We start from the raw sequence: 11340 nt of genomic DNA, 5'->3' as shown, positions 1-11340 counted from the left end.
ACCTGGCTGCTATTTTCATGTGCTGCTGTTTAGGTAATAGCCATATCACTGTTCTAAGCACTTTCTTTCTTTGCAGAGGTTTTTATGGTGTTTGTGACAACAGTCAGGTACAGTGCATAATGCAAGGGTAAAGAGAATAAACAGTTTGCTGTTTCCAAATGTCTCTTGCTTCTTTTTGCCATGGCTTGATTTTGCGTTGTTTCACAAAACACGAGCATATGAAATTTGATTTGGCTTTCCTCCTTCCTTGATCAGAAGTTCATGTGTTTCATGGGTATTTGCTCTGACCGCAGGTGATTTCTTTAGCTAAATAAAAGTTTCATTAATGTTAGGGATCTCATAATTACAGCCCACGGTGGACTCTGGTGTGAGCAGGCAGAGACACATTTCTCACTCAATTCAATCTTTTGTATTTGCCCTGGAGATAGATGACATGGCTCTGTTAATATATACAGCTTCGTGAATCAGATAAAAACAGCCTCTAAGATGGGATGCAGTCATTGTTCTCTTCTCCGTCCTTAGGATGACCAGAGAATGCATCTTTGTGGGGACGGTCTGCCTCCAGAAGTGGGATCCTCCCTGGGACTTGCGGGGACAGCGTGGGAAAGGCATTCAGACAAAACCCGTTAGGTGCTTGGACAGTTTGACAGGCTGTGATGCAGCAGACAAATCATGGATCTCTGGCCATTTCTTTTCATAAAAGAAAGGATCTTAAATCCATTATATGAATATGTTTAAAACACAGATAATTCTTTGCTCCTGCTGGTAGCTTTTCAGACAAGGAGAAGATATTATTGCTCTAAACAGCATTTGAATTGTATAGCTGACACCTAATTTTATCTATTGCTTTACGGTCTATAAACATTCATGATGATAGCTATATAAATATTACATCAAGCAAAAGAATCCAGACCCAGAAGATTATATACTGTATGATTTATTTACACAATTATTACTTATATAAAAATAGGCAAAACTAATCCGTGGTGTTAGAGGACCAGCAAGTGGTTATCACCGGGGGGCATGATGGTGAGGTGGATTCTGGTAATGTTTCTGTTTTTGACCCTGGGTGGTGACCATACAACCCTTTTCACTTTGAATTAGGTCATCACCAGCGGTGTACCCTTTTGTAAATAAGTCACAATACAGAAAGTTTGTAAGACGAAAAATCTTCCCACCAAAAAAGAAAAAGAGAGAGAGAGAGAGAGAGAAAGCATATTCACATAAAGGATTTCATTTACTTTCCTCACAACAGCCTGCGAAGGAGGCATGCTGGCTCTTAGGCCCCCCCTTGCCAAGGTGCTGTGGATCATGGAGAGTTGCTCTTTGCTCCTGAGCTGAGAAGCACCCAGCCCACTTCTCTTCCAAGGCAGGTCCAGCCGCAGCCTCCCCTGGACCCTACTTACTGGTGGGGCCCACCACCTGGAATGTGCCAGCAGAATTAGGCCCAGGGCTGGGGCTGGGAAGCTCTCCTGACACTGAGTATGTATAGATGAGAAGGAAATGAGTCCCACACCACGAGCACTCTTACACTTTCATAAGAATAAAACGGACACGTTGAATACACAGTCTCAAAGCCAGGGGGACATGTTGTTGATCCGCTCTGCAAGTGTCTGTGGCTTTTTCTCTCTTTGTCACCCCGGACTTGGAAACTGTCCCAGCCAAAGGTGGTCACAAGCGTGGGCAGAAGTGCTGGGGAGACAGACCATTTCCAGGGGGTTGTCTCGGCTCTGGAGGTGAGCGATGGACATTTTCTTCTTTGGGTGGATCCCGTTGCATCTCTGATCACTCCGCCCCAAGGAGGGTCTCTCCTGACTGTCCCCTTGGAGATGACCCTATTCCTCCTCACTAGGAACATGCATTTCAGGCCTATCACCATTTATCCTGCACTTGCTCAGAATGGCCAGCCACAGAGGTTTCTAGATATACCTGCTCTGAGGACTGAGGATGCCCAGGGACCTCTGAAGTACAGGGACAAATTAAGTCAAGAAGGTTTTCCTTCTTTATTTGAAGTTCCATCACATGAAGGATTGAGTGGCATTTCTTCCACATGCATGTTATATGGTTTTGACTCTTAAATTTCGACAGGCTTTCAGTTAAGCTTAGAGGGTTGAACCCATGCTCCATTCCAAAACCCCACTAAAATGTAGTGGATGAGCAGAGAAGACATGAGACATCAGCAAAGGTTGGGCATATGGAGGCAGATGAATGGTTAGTAACGGGTGAGTGGGGCAGAGCAGGCAGGAACCTGCACGTCTAAAGAAAGGGGAAGCGAACAGGAAATAGGCCCTGAGGGTGGAGGCCCTGGTACCTTGGGCGAGGGGAGATGACCGACTGTGGGGTAGGGAACAGGAGGACTGCACAAAACCTGCACGAGGGACAATTAGAGGCACCCCTTCCCACCTCTGCCTCTGCCTCTTCCTTTAACCCACTCTGCTGAGGAAGGAGAATCATTCTGCAGGGAGAGCAACCAGGGAGGTGCTGGTCTTAGCTGTGTGAGCAGAGATAGGGGTGAGGCACCCTACTGAAAAGAGGGAGCATATGTGAAATCCTAAATCCTGAGCGGGTGCAGCCTGAGAGAGAGGTGCAGAGGTGTGAACACGGGGGTCTCTCCCAGGGAGGCAACGGTGGGGGGGGATGCTCAGCGCCCCGTGCGGTGGAGTCCACCGGAAGCTGACTCTAGTCCAGCATCTTTTTTTGTTTTTATGTATTTCATATTTTATTTTATTTTTTGACTTTAATACCCACTGATATATCTTGTTGTTTTAAAAAACTGAGGTACATACAAACAAGAACAAATCTTAGTGCACAGCTTGGCAACTTTTGACATGTGTGTACATTCGTGTAACCATCACCCAGATGAAGATATTGAATGCTCACAGTAGTTTTTTCTCCTCCTTCAGGTATTTCACCCATTCCCCTGCTTCCCTCCATGACAATTACCAGTGTTTTCTCTGCGGCTGTGAGTCTATGTTTGTTTTGCTTGTTTGTTCGTTTGCTTTATTTTTTTAGATTCCACATATAAGCGAAACCACTTGGTATTTGTCTGTATCTAGAATATAAATGCAAAGAAATAAAATAAGTGAAAAAAGATAAATGACCCACCAGCAAGCCCAGCATCCTACTGAGAATTCTGCGTGAGTTCTGTGGCTGGGACAGTTCATCACAGACGTCGTGTCCGTAGAAATCTCAGAGCGAAAAGGCATAAGGCACTAAGTCCGTCATGTGTGCTGCTCCCTGGATGAAAACACCTTTGCCAAGGCAGGCTGGCATGTGCTTCCAGGGTGAGGGTAAGAGAAGATGCTGAAACTGTCCACAGGGGCAAAGAAAAGCTCCCCTACAGAGGATCAGAGTTCAAACACCATTGGATTTTTTCAACTGACCCAGTGGAAGCTTGAATATAGAGGAGTAAGTCTTCAAAATTCTGAGGGAAAACTATTTCTATCCTAGAATTCTAAGTACAGTCCACTTGGTATAGTTGGATGTTGTTGGAAACATAAATTCAGACATGCTGCTTCTTTCTTAAGAAACAATCAGAAGAAGTAAACCAAGAAAAAAGGATTTGGGATTCAAGAAACCAGGAGCCCCACACAGGGGAACCAGCAGGAATAACGGGCGAACGGTGGAAGTCACCGAGGTGCGGGGAGCGGGCCTGGGGAACAGCCCGTCCAGGTAGGCCACGGCAGTGCAAGGCTTCAGGAGGAATATCACCAAGCAGAAAGGAAAACAATAAGCCAATGTATTACCTGATGTCTTTGTATTGAGAGGAATTTTGTAGCTTTGTTCAGAGTATTTGGTTAGGAGTGATAGGTAGATAGACAACTATGTAAACAAAAAGGCTGTGCCTGTAACCTCCAGAAAAACAAAATGTTGTACCTTGAGCCATATTCACACGGTCGTCAATAATGGAAACCATTAACTATTAATTGGGACCCAAACTGGGATGTAACTACATTACAGGGAGGGGTGAGGAAGTATGAATGGGCATGGAGGGGAGGTGTTTACAGAACAGAGCTAGAGTCCAATCCCGTGAAATAGGAAGTTAGTACATGATGTTTAAAACTGTAGGATTTGTTGAGAAGCCATATAAATGCATTCAAAATACCGAGGAAAATTCCGGAAGAGAAGCTGGAAGATCTGCCTCTTGGGGGTGGGGCTTGGAGCTGAGGAGAAGGTGTCAGGGGATTCCTCTTTCTCACTGCAGGACGTGTGGTACCAGGATGCAAAAATTGCATTCATGTATTGCTGCGACAAAAAGACAAATTAAAAAATGTGAATAGCGTTGGAATTTGTCAGCTTCCGTAGCAGCTGTGGCCAGCACTAGATGGGTGAGACCGGTGTGAGGCGGGCTGCTGACAGCATCACCCAGCAGATGTGAGTCTCGGGGGCCACACAACAGGCTGGGCCATCCTTTTATCCTCACAGGTTTCCCATGGACTTCCTTGAGGCAATTTCTTTCTTCCACAAGAATCACTGAGTTATCGGGAAAGAGTTGCTTAGAAATACTGTTAGCCAAAAGTGATACATGCTCAAGTCATTAAATCACATGGAGAGGTTGTCTGGGTAATGATGAATAATTCAGGTAAAAAACATGCACTCTTTGAATGGGTGGAGGGCGGTTAATTCGAATTGAATGTCCCGATTTTGGCATTCACACTGATCACATTTTCAGGACATCTGCCGGACATATACTTCTGCCTGCTTTGGTAGCCCAATTTAAGAGCCCCTTGTTGGAGTTCACCCCTATGCCCAGCCTGAATATAACCCCAAGGAGATGGACTTGAGTCCCTTTTGTCCATCTCAAAACTCACACTATCTCCACTCAGTGGCTTTGAGTCCAAATGAACGTCTGTTTTGAGGCTGTCTTTTGCTTGCCTGTGGATTTCCTGCTCTAAGTTCAGTGCTAAACGCTGTCTGGGTTGGGTCAGCAGTCAGAATTCTGTATGTGGACTCCAGACGCTGGTCCAAGCCAACTACCCTACCTACTCAAGTCATTTCCTTTTCTGGACTTCTGGGGACTTTTCTTTATATAATGAAAAGTTTTGACAAGAGAAACTCTTGAGTTTTTTTCTAGGATATACGTCCCATGTGTGGCAGGAACTTGCACACAGTAGGCGCTTAGTAAGTGTGGGGCTGAGTGCATGAATGATGTATGAGGAAATAACCCTGTCTCAGCAGCAGAAAATCACCTGTCCACACAGGTCACCAGCTCCTGTTTGGAAGCCAGAAACCATGGTTCCTGGAGTCCTAGGGCACCACTGGGCCCAGACTTTCTCTTGTGTGAGCTGCTGAGAAAGTGCCAGGAACCACTTTGTGCAGTGATGTCTACTCCTCACCTCTGCAGGAATGCAGACTTCCTGAGACTTGTTTCCTCATTTTGTATGTTGCACTCTGCAAGTCTGCAAGCTTCAGCAGATTTAAGTGTCCTCCCACCCCTGTGGGTGGGGTCTGGGCCAGGAGGGGCTGGTGTGCTGGGAAGTGCTGAGTCCCCAGGGCTCGGGTTGTTGGATGGCTCACTTCAAGGAGCAAGATGAACAGTAGGATGAAAAGGGCATGGGGCTAGGCAAGTCGAATGCTGACCAGAAAGAACTGACCAGAAAGGGAGCAGCTCTGTGTATGGATTCGCCCTGGCACCTAAGGACACATGGATGGGCAAGACAGCAGACGCTCACAAAGTGACACAGGCTCCCAACCAAGAGCATCTGACGCCCCAGCTCAGGACGTCCCAGATATCCTGGATGTCAGTGGATGCCCGCATGGCCTGTGCCTGCGTGTTGCTGGACAGTGACCCTCTGTTCCCAGGTCTCCAGGGTCCTGCCCTCCATGGGGGCTCATGACAGCATTTCCTTAGTTAGGAAAGGCTGTAGGCAGAAGCTGGACAGATGCAAGGCATGAATCTGAGGCTGTGTTTCGACCCGGGAGGAGGCTTCTTCGAGGCAAATAAATAAGGGAGCCGTTAACACTGACAAGGTGGTCCCATGGAAGAGTCAGTTCCTTGCAGAGGTACTGTGCAGACTTAAGCAAAAATAATAACCAAATTAGAGTCAAATCTCAAAGAATAAAAGGCCTCTTTGTCTCAATGGAAATTCTACTGCATCTTAGAAGTCTCCCTGGGCTTCTGCTTAAAACAACCTAATCAGATGAGCTTTAAGAATGTCAGCTCACCAGGAAGGCGCCAGACTGGGCTGGGTAAGCCTGAGATGCTCCCCCAACTCCTGCAGCGACATGACAAGAAAGTGGTGAAACAGAAGGGGGACCTCGGTGAGAACCACCGTCTAGTCCTCAGGGTGCTTCCGGGCTGTGACTTCAGCAGTGCAGCCGGGAAGGGCAGGAGACTTAGGTAAAGTAAGTTGTTTTATTGTCCACTTTTGTCCTCACAGGACGCACGCCACCTGCTGCCCACTCCCCTTCCTTCGGGGGAATCCAGTACATCTGAATGTTCTGTTTCAGTGCTGCCGGGGAAATTCTGTTTTACAAGTAGGTGCCGCTCCGCTCACAACCGCCCCAAGAGCTAACATTTCCAGGATGAGAGAAACAAGGGCTGGTTAGGAATCCTGAACTCGACCTCAAGTTTCAGAGATGGAAGCCAGCAACTCTTGGCGATGTGGAGGCTCCCCATCCCGCTTATACCTACTCGCAGGATTATTTAGGGGTGTGTGTGTGTGCATGCATGCACGCATAGAGACAGACAGAGAGTGATGTTCTTAAGAGGGGAGGTGGCTTGCCCCATCCCGTCCTGCACATGAAGGGTGAGGGTGGAGGAGGGGAGGAGGGAGTTACATTTTCTCCCTCTTCTTTTACCTCTAAGGTGGAGGCGAAGCATGTAAAGGTCAACTCACATATGCGTCTGTTCTCCTGCCCACCTGGTGGCAGCTATCTCCTCCTGTCCCCTCTCCCTGCACTGTTCTGGTGATTCATGCATCTGCGCTCATTGTCCTGCGCCCACTCCAAGCCGGGGTCACCAGGGTCAGGTGTGAGTCTCTGGAGTCAGGGCCAGGTGGGCTCAAGGCCCCTCTGCTGCTCTGCAGCTGGAGAAGATGCTAAACTCCTTGTCTTTCTAGTGGGCTCGCTCATGACTCAACTTTCATTCCAGTGTGGCCATGAGGGCAATACATACAAGCCCTTCGTGTGCTGGAAGGTCTCATGCAACACGCCAGACACCGATGGAGGCCATCACAGGCAGGCCAGGTGCCAGGCACTGCGGGAACCCAGAAGTTAGTCAGCCAGGCCTCAGAGCTCCGTGCTTCCAGGCTGGTGGAGGGATGGACAGTGTCCGGGCCTTGTCACGATCCATCTCCACTTGGGCTTTGCACCCTCCACTGCACAGCCCATGCATTCCAGGTTGAGGCTGGTGTGACCTCCTACGCTTTCTGTTTGCCACTTTTACCTCTGTTTTCCTGGCCACTTCGGCCCCACACTCCGCCGCAGTAACTCCTCCTGTCCTTTGCACCACCTGCACAATCCAAAGGCCCAAGGATTCTGCCTCTGACGGAGTGTCCCTCCGTGCCCTCCAGCAGCCGCCAGCTGGCTGCAGAGCTGAGCCTTCTTAGCCGAGGAGCCAGAGCCGCCCGGAGTTGTCTCGTAGCTCCTCGCACGCCAGGGGACCCTTGCTAAAACACTGCCTTTCACACATCCCTTCGCTCCTCCAGACCTGCCCAAGGCTCCCTCTGGCCCGCCCTCGGGGCCTCCCTGCCCCCCTCCTCACCCCTATTCCACACATGGACCCCCACTCAGCTCAGGCTTTTCTCTCTCACCCTGAGTTTGTCCTTGTTCTTCCTGAGTTTTTGTCTCTGACTTGATTTTCTTCCCTGAGCCCCAACTCTTGCACCTGCCGACTTGAGCCTGCTCCTTTTCATCAGAGAGGAATTCATCGGGAATTCAATCCCGATGTCCAGGCGCAGCTTGGAATCAGGCCACTGTTGCTATATCCAAGTCAGCCCATCCCCGGGGGCCCAGTTCAGTTCATGGGCCATGCCGGCAGGTCTAAGACCAGCTCATACTTTGTTGCAGGAATTGCCGTATTCTTTTACTTTCCAGGGCACAAGGCCCTGCCTTTATAATCTTCTAGAGTCTAGAATCTACACATGATTTAGGGCCTCTTAAAACTCTTTCTCTCTCCTTCCCACACCTCATGGTGGGGTGCTTCGAGGCATCTTCATGCAGCATCAGTCCAGGCCCCCGTGAATGCCTTGAGGGACTGAAGAGGCTTCTAACTTGGCCTTGAGAAGCGCCCCCTTCAGCTGCCCATCTCCCAGACCAGGTCCCTGGATTCCACTGAGGCACACTTCTCAGTGGCCACCCAGTCCTCTCCCCACATGGCCAGCCTGACCCCCCAGCAGTGCCCCCAGGCCTTCCCTCGCTGCATGGGAATGATACTGGCTCCCTTCCGAGGCACTGTGCCAGCAGCCCAGATTCTGAAATCCCCTCACTGCCCAGCCCGCTTTGTAAAAGCAGGTGCCTTTTAATAAACCCGAGGCCTTCCTGAGATCCACTCTGCCCCACCGCAAAAGCATTGTACAGTGCAGGGTGGAGGTCCAGCTCCCAGAGTCCTTTGCAGACCCATCAACACCCTGCCTGCCCTGCCTCCCAGAGAATGTCAGTGCTGCGCCTCTGCACTTCCTTCTTTGCAGCACTTTTCACTGTTGTGTTTAGATAGTTATGATCAATTATTGACAGCTTACTGGTGACCAGCTGTTTAATGTGTCTGTGCGTCATGGTGTAATAATAGAAATGCCACAAAGGCAGGACTGTTTGCTTGGCCGTCTTTGTGGCCCCAGCATGTGGCACATCAACTCTGAGCACATTCTGGCTCCCTGAAAATGCCACCCCATAACCTGCTGATTCGCTGTATCCATGGCTTACTGGGCTCAGGGACAGCATGGCCTTGACAGTTTTCACAGTGTCTCGGATGGGGAGTCAAAGTCTGGGGCATTCATGAAGCTTTGGGGGTAGGTTTAAAAGAGTCTTTTGATGTACAGGGAATGGGGAGTTTAGTTCGGACTGGATAAAGTTCACAGACTGGTGAACACAGACAGCAACGTGAGGGTTTTGAGGCAAGGGATTCAAAGAATCTAGAGTATAAATAGTTGCTGATGCTATTTACTGAAAAGGGCAGTTTAATGTCCCTTCCAATGGACTTTTCTGGGAAGTTCAGTTTCTTTGGAACTTTTCTTTTCCTGGGCAGGAATTTCCTGAAGGAGCAGTCAGGTTACTGTCGACAGTCAGCTGCAAGGGTGCAGGTGGTTTGGGGGCTTAGAGTGAAGGATTCCAGATGTCCCCAAATCCTCCCAACTTCCCCCCTCAGCTGCACAATAGGATGACCTGGGGGGACCCTGGGCAACGTATCAGAGAGGTCCCTGCGGGGCTTGCACACAGGTGTGACCTGATCACGCCTGCTCGAGGGTGGCTGGTGCAGGGGCTTCTGGAGCCCTTTTCCGCCTGCCCTGGCCTCTGCTCCTGTGCAGACGGTGCCACATACCACCAACCCAAGACCTGATAGTAGAAGGCAAGCGAGCAGCCCCCGGGGCGAGCACTGGGCAGCCCATTGGCTGCCGACCCTGTCTGTCTCATGGAAGCCCCACCCTGCCAGCCCCCGCTTCCACGATGTGGATAAGGAAGCAGGTGAAGCCAGGGATCCTTATCTAGGCCCGGCCGTGGTGGCTGCTATCTATAGTAGGAAGTGTCGTTGTTCTAAGGCAATGTCGGGATATTGAGAGCGGGCTTTGTGAGGAGAGGGGAAAATATGCTTCCAAATGAAAGCTAGGAAATGGCAGGAGGGACATAGGGGAAGGCGATTAGCTAAGTATGGTCAGTACAGCCAGAACTGGAATAAGGGACAGGAGAAAAATCCCATGGACAGCCAGGATTGGACGTGTTGCTCCAAACTGGCAATGATAGTTACCTGTAAGTCAAGAGCATGTTCTCAGAGGCCCAGGCAGGCCTGGAGAGCCGGGGTAGGACGTGTGTGTCCTGGGGTTACGTGGAACAGTGTGGTTGGAAGCAGCAAGTGGAGAATGTGCTCCCTTCTGCTGGAGCTCTCAGTCTGGGTGGGGATGAAGATAAATGCTAGTTTATTCAATATACATATACAAAGACTCTTTGTAAAGCAACACACACACAATTAAACATAAATGCAAATTAAATGTGCACGAATGGACACGAGGAATAAATGTCTGCTGAGGAGAGGAAAGATATCTCCAGTGCTTTGCATTACATGTGCTTTGCTCTCCCTCTGGCTACATCCAGTCCCCCCTCCCACAGCTGCGTTCTCATATTCTGCCCATTTACCTTACAGTGAGCATAGATGCCCCTCCTCTGGGTAAGTCACATCTCCTCCCTGGACCTCAGTCCCCTCGCCTAAGAATGTGGACAAGGTAAGACCAGGAATTTCTGATGTGCTGAAAGCCACACTCATGTTTTCCATTGATGTTTTGTCCATTCCTCTGGGCTCACCCTTCACACGCACAGGGATTACTCACTCCCTGACCTCTTTCCTGCTCCCAGCACAAGCTAGGAAGGCTTTGGACTAAAGTGGTGCCCTCCACAGATTCATACGTTGAAATCCTGCCCCCCAAGGTTCTGGGGGTGATTAAGGCGTGAGGGTGAAGATCAGTGCCCTTATGAGGGAGACAGCAGGGAGGTCCCTCTGCCCTCCCCCCACCGTGCGGTTATTGGGAGAAGGATGCCTGTGAGGGAGCCGCTGGGTCTGCTGGCACCTTGGTTCTGTACTTCAGCCTCCAGAGCTGTGGGAAATAAGTTTCTGTTTTTATAAGCATCCCCCAGTCGATGGCCTTTTATTACAGTGTCTGGAGTGCACTGAGACTGGGAGGTATGCAGCCGCTGGGGCCAAGTAGACAATGGCATGTCTCCTTCTTTTCTGTTCTTAGTACCTTTGCTCTCACCCTATTCATTCATTTAACAAATACTGACATGTCTACAAGTGCCAGCTGCAAGCTAAGTCCTAGGGATATGACAGTTTATAAGAAGCTATCGCTGTATATGAGAAGCTCACTGTTTAGCAGGTGTATGGGATGGAAACAAGGGTCCCAGAATAGTGTGGTGAGGGAGCACAGAGCATCACAGGAGCTCAGAAAATGGGGACTGAGCCCAAGCACTCAAGAAGGTATGAGAAAAAAGGGGCGCTGGAGTATATTTCTGGAAGAGGAGCCAGAATTTGCAGGTAGAAAAGGCAGGGGAGCGTGTGTGCTCCGATGTAGAAAGCAGTGATGTGCAGTGGGCTGCCAGCGCTGGGCAGGGAAGGTTAAAGGTGAGGGGGGCTGGCAGCAGACCAGGCTGAGGGAGGTGAGGGCTGGCAGGTGAAGGACTTTGGGTGTCTACTTA

This window comes from Manis pentadactyla, chromosome 12, assembly GCF_030020395.1.
Source record: "Manis pentadactyla isolate mManPen7 chromosome 12, mManPen7.hap1, whole genome shotgun sequence".
In the NCBI taxonomy this organism is placed as follows: domain Eukaryota; kingdom Metazoa; phylum Chordata; class Mammalia; order Pholidota; family Manidae; genus Manis; species Manis pentadactyla.
This window is presented reverse-complemented; position numbering follows the sequence as displayed.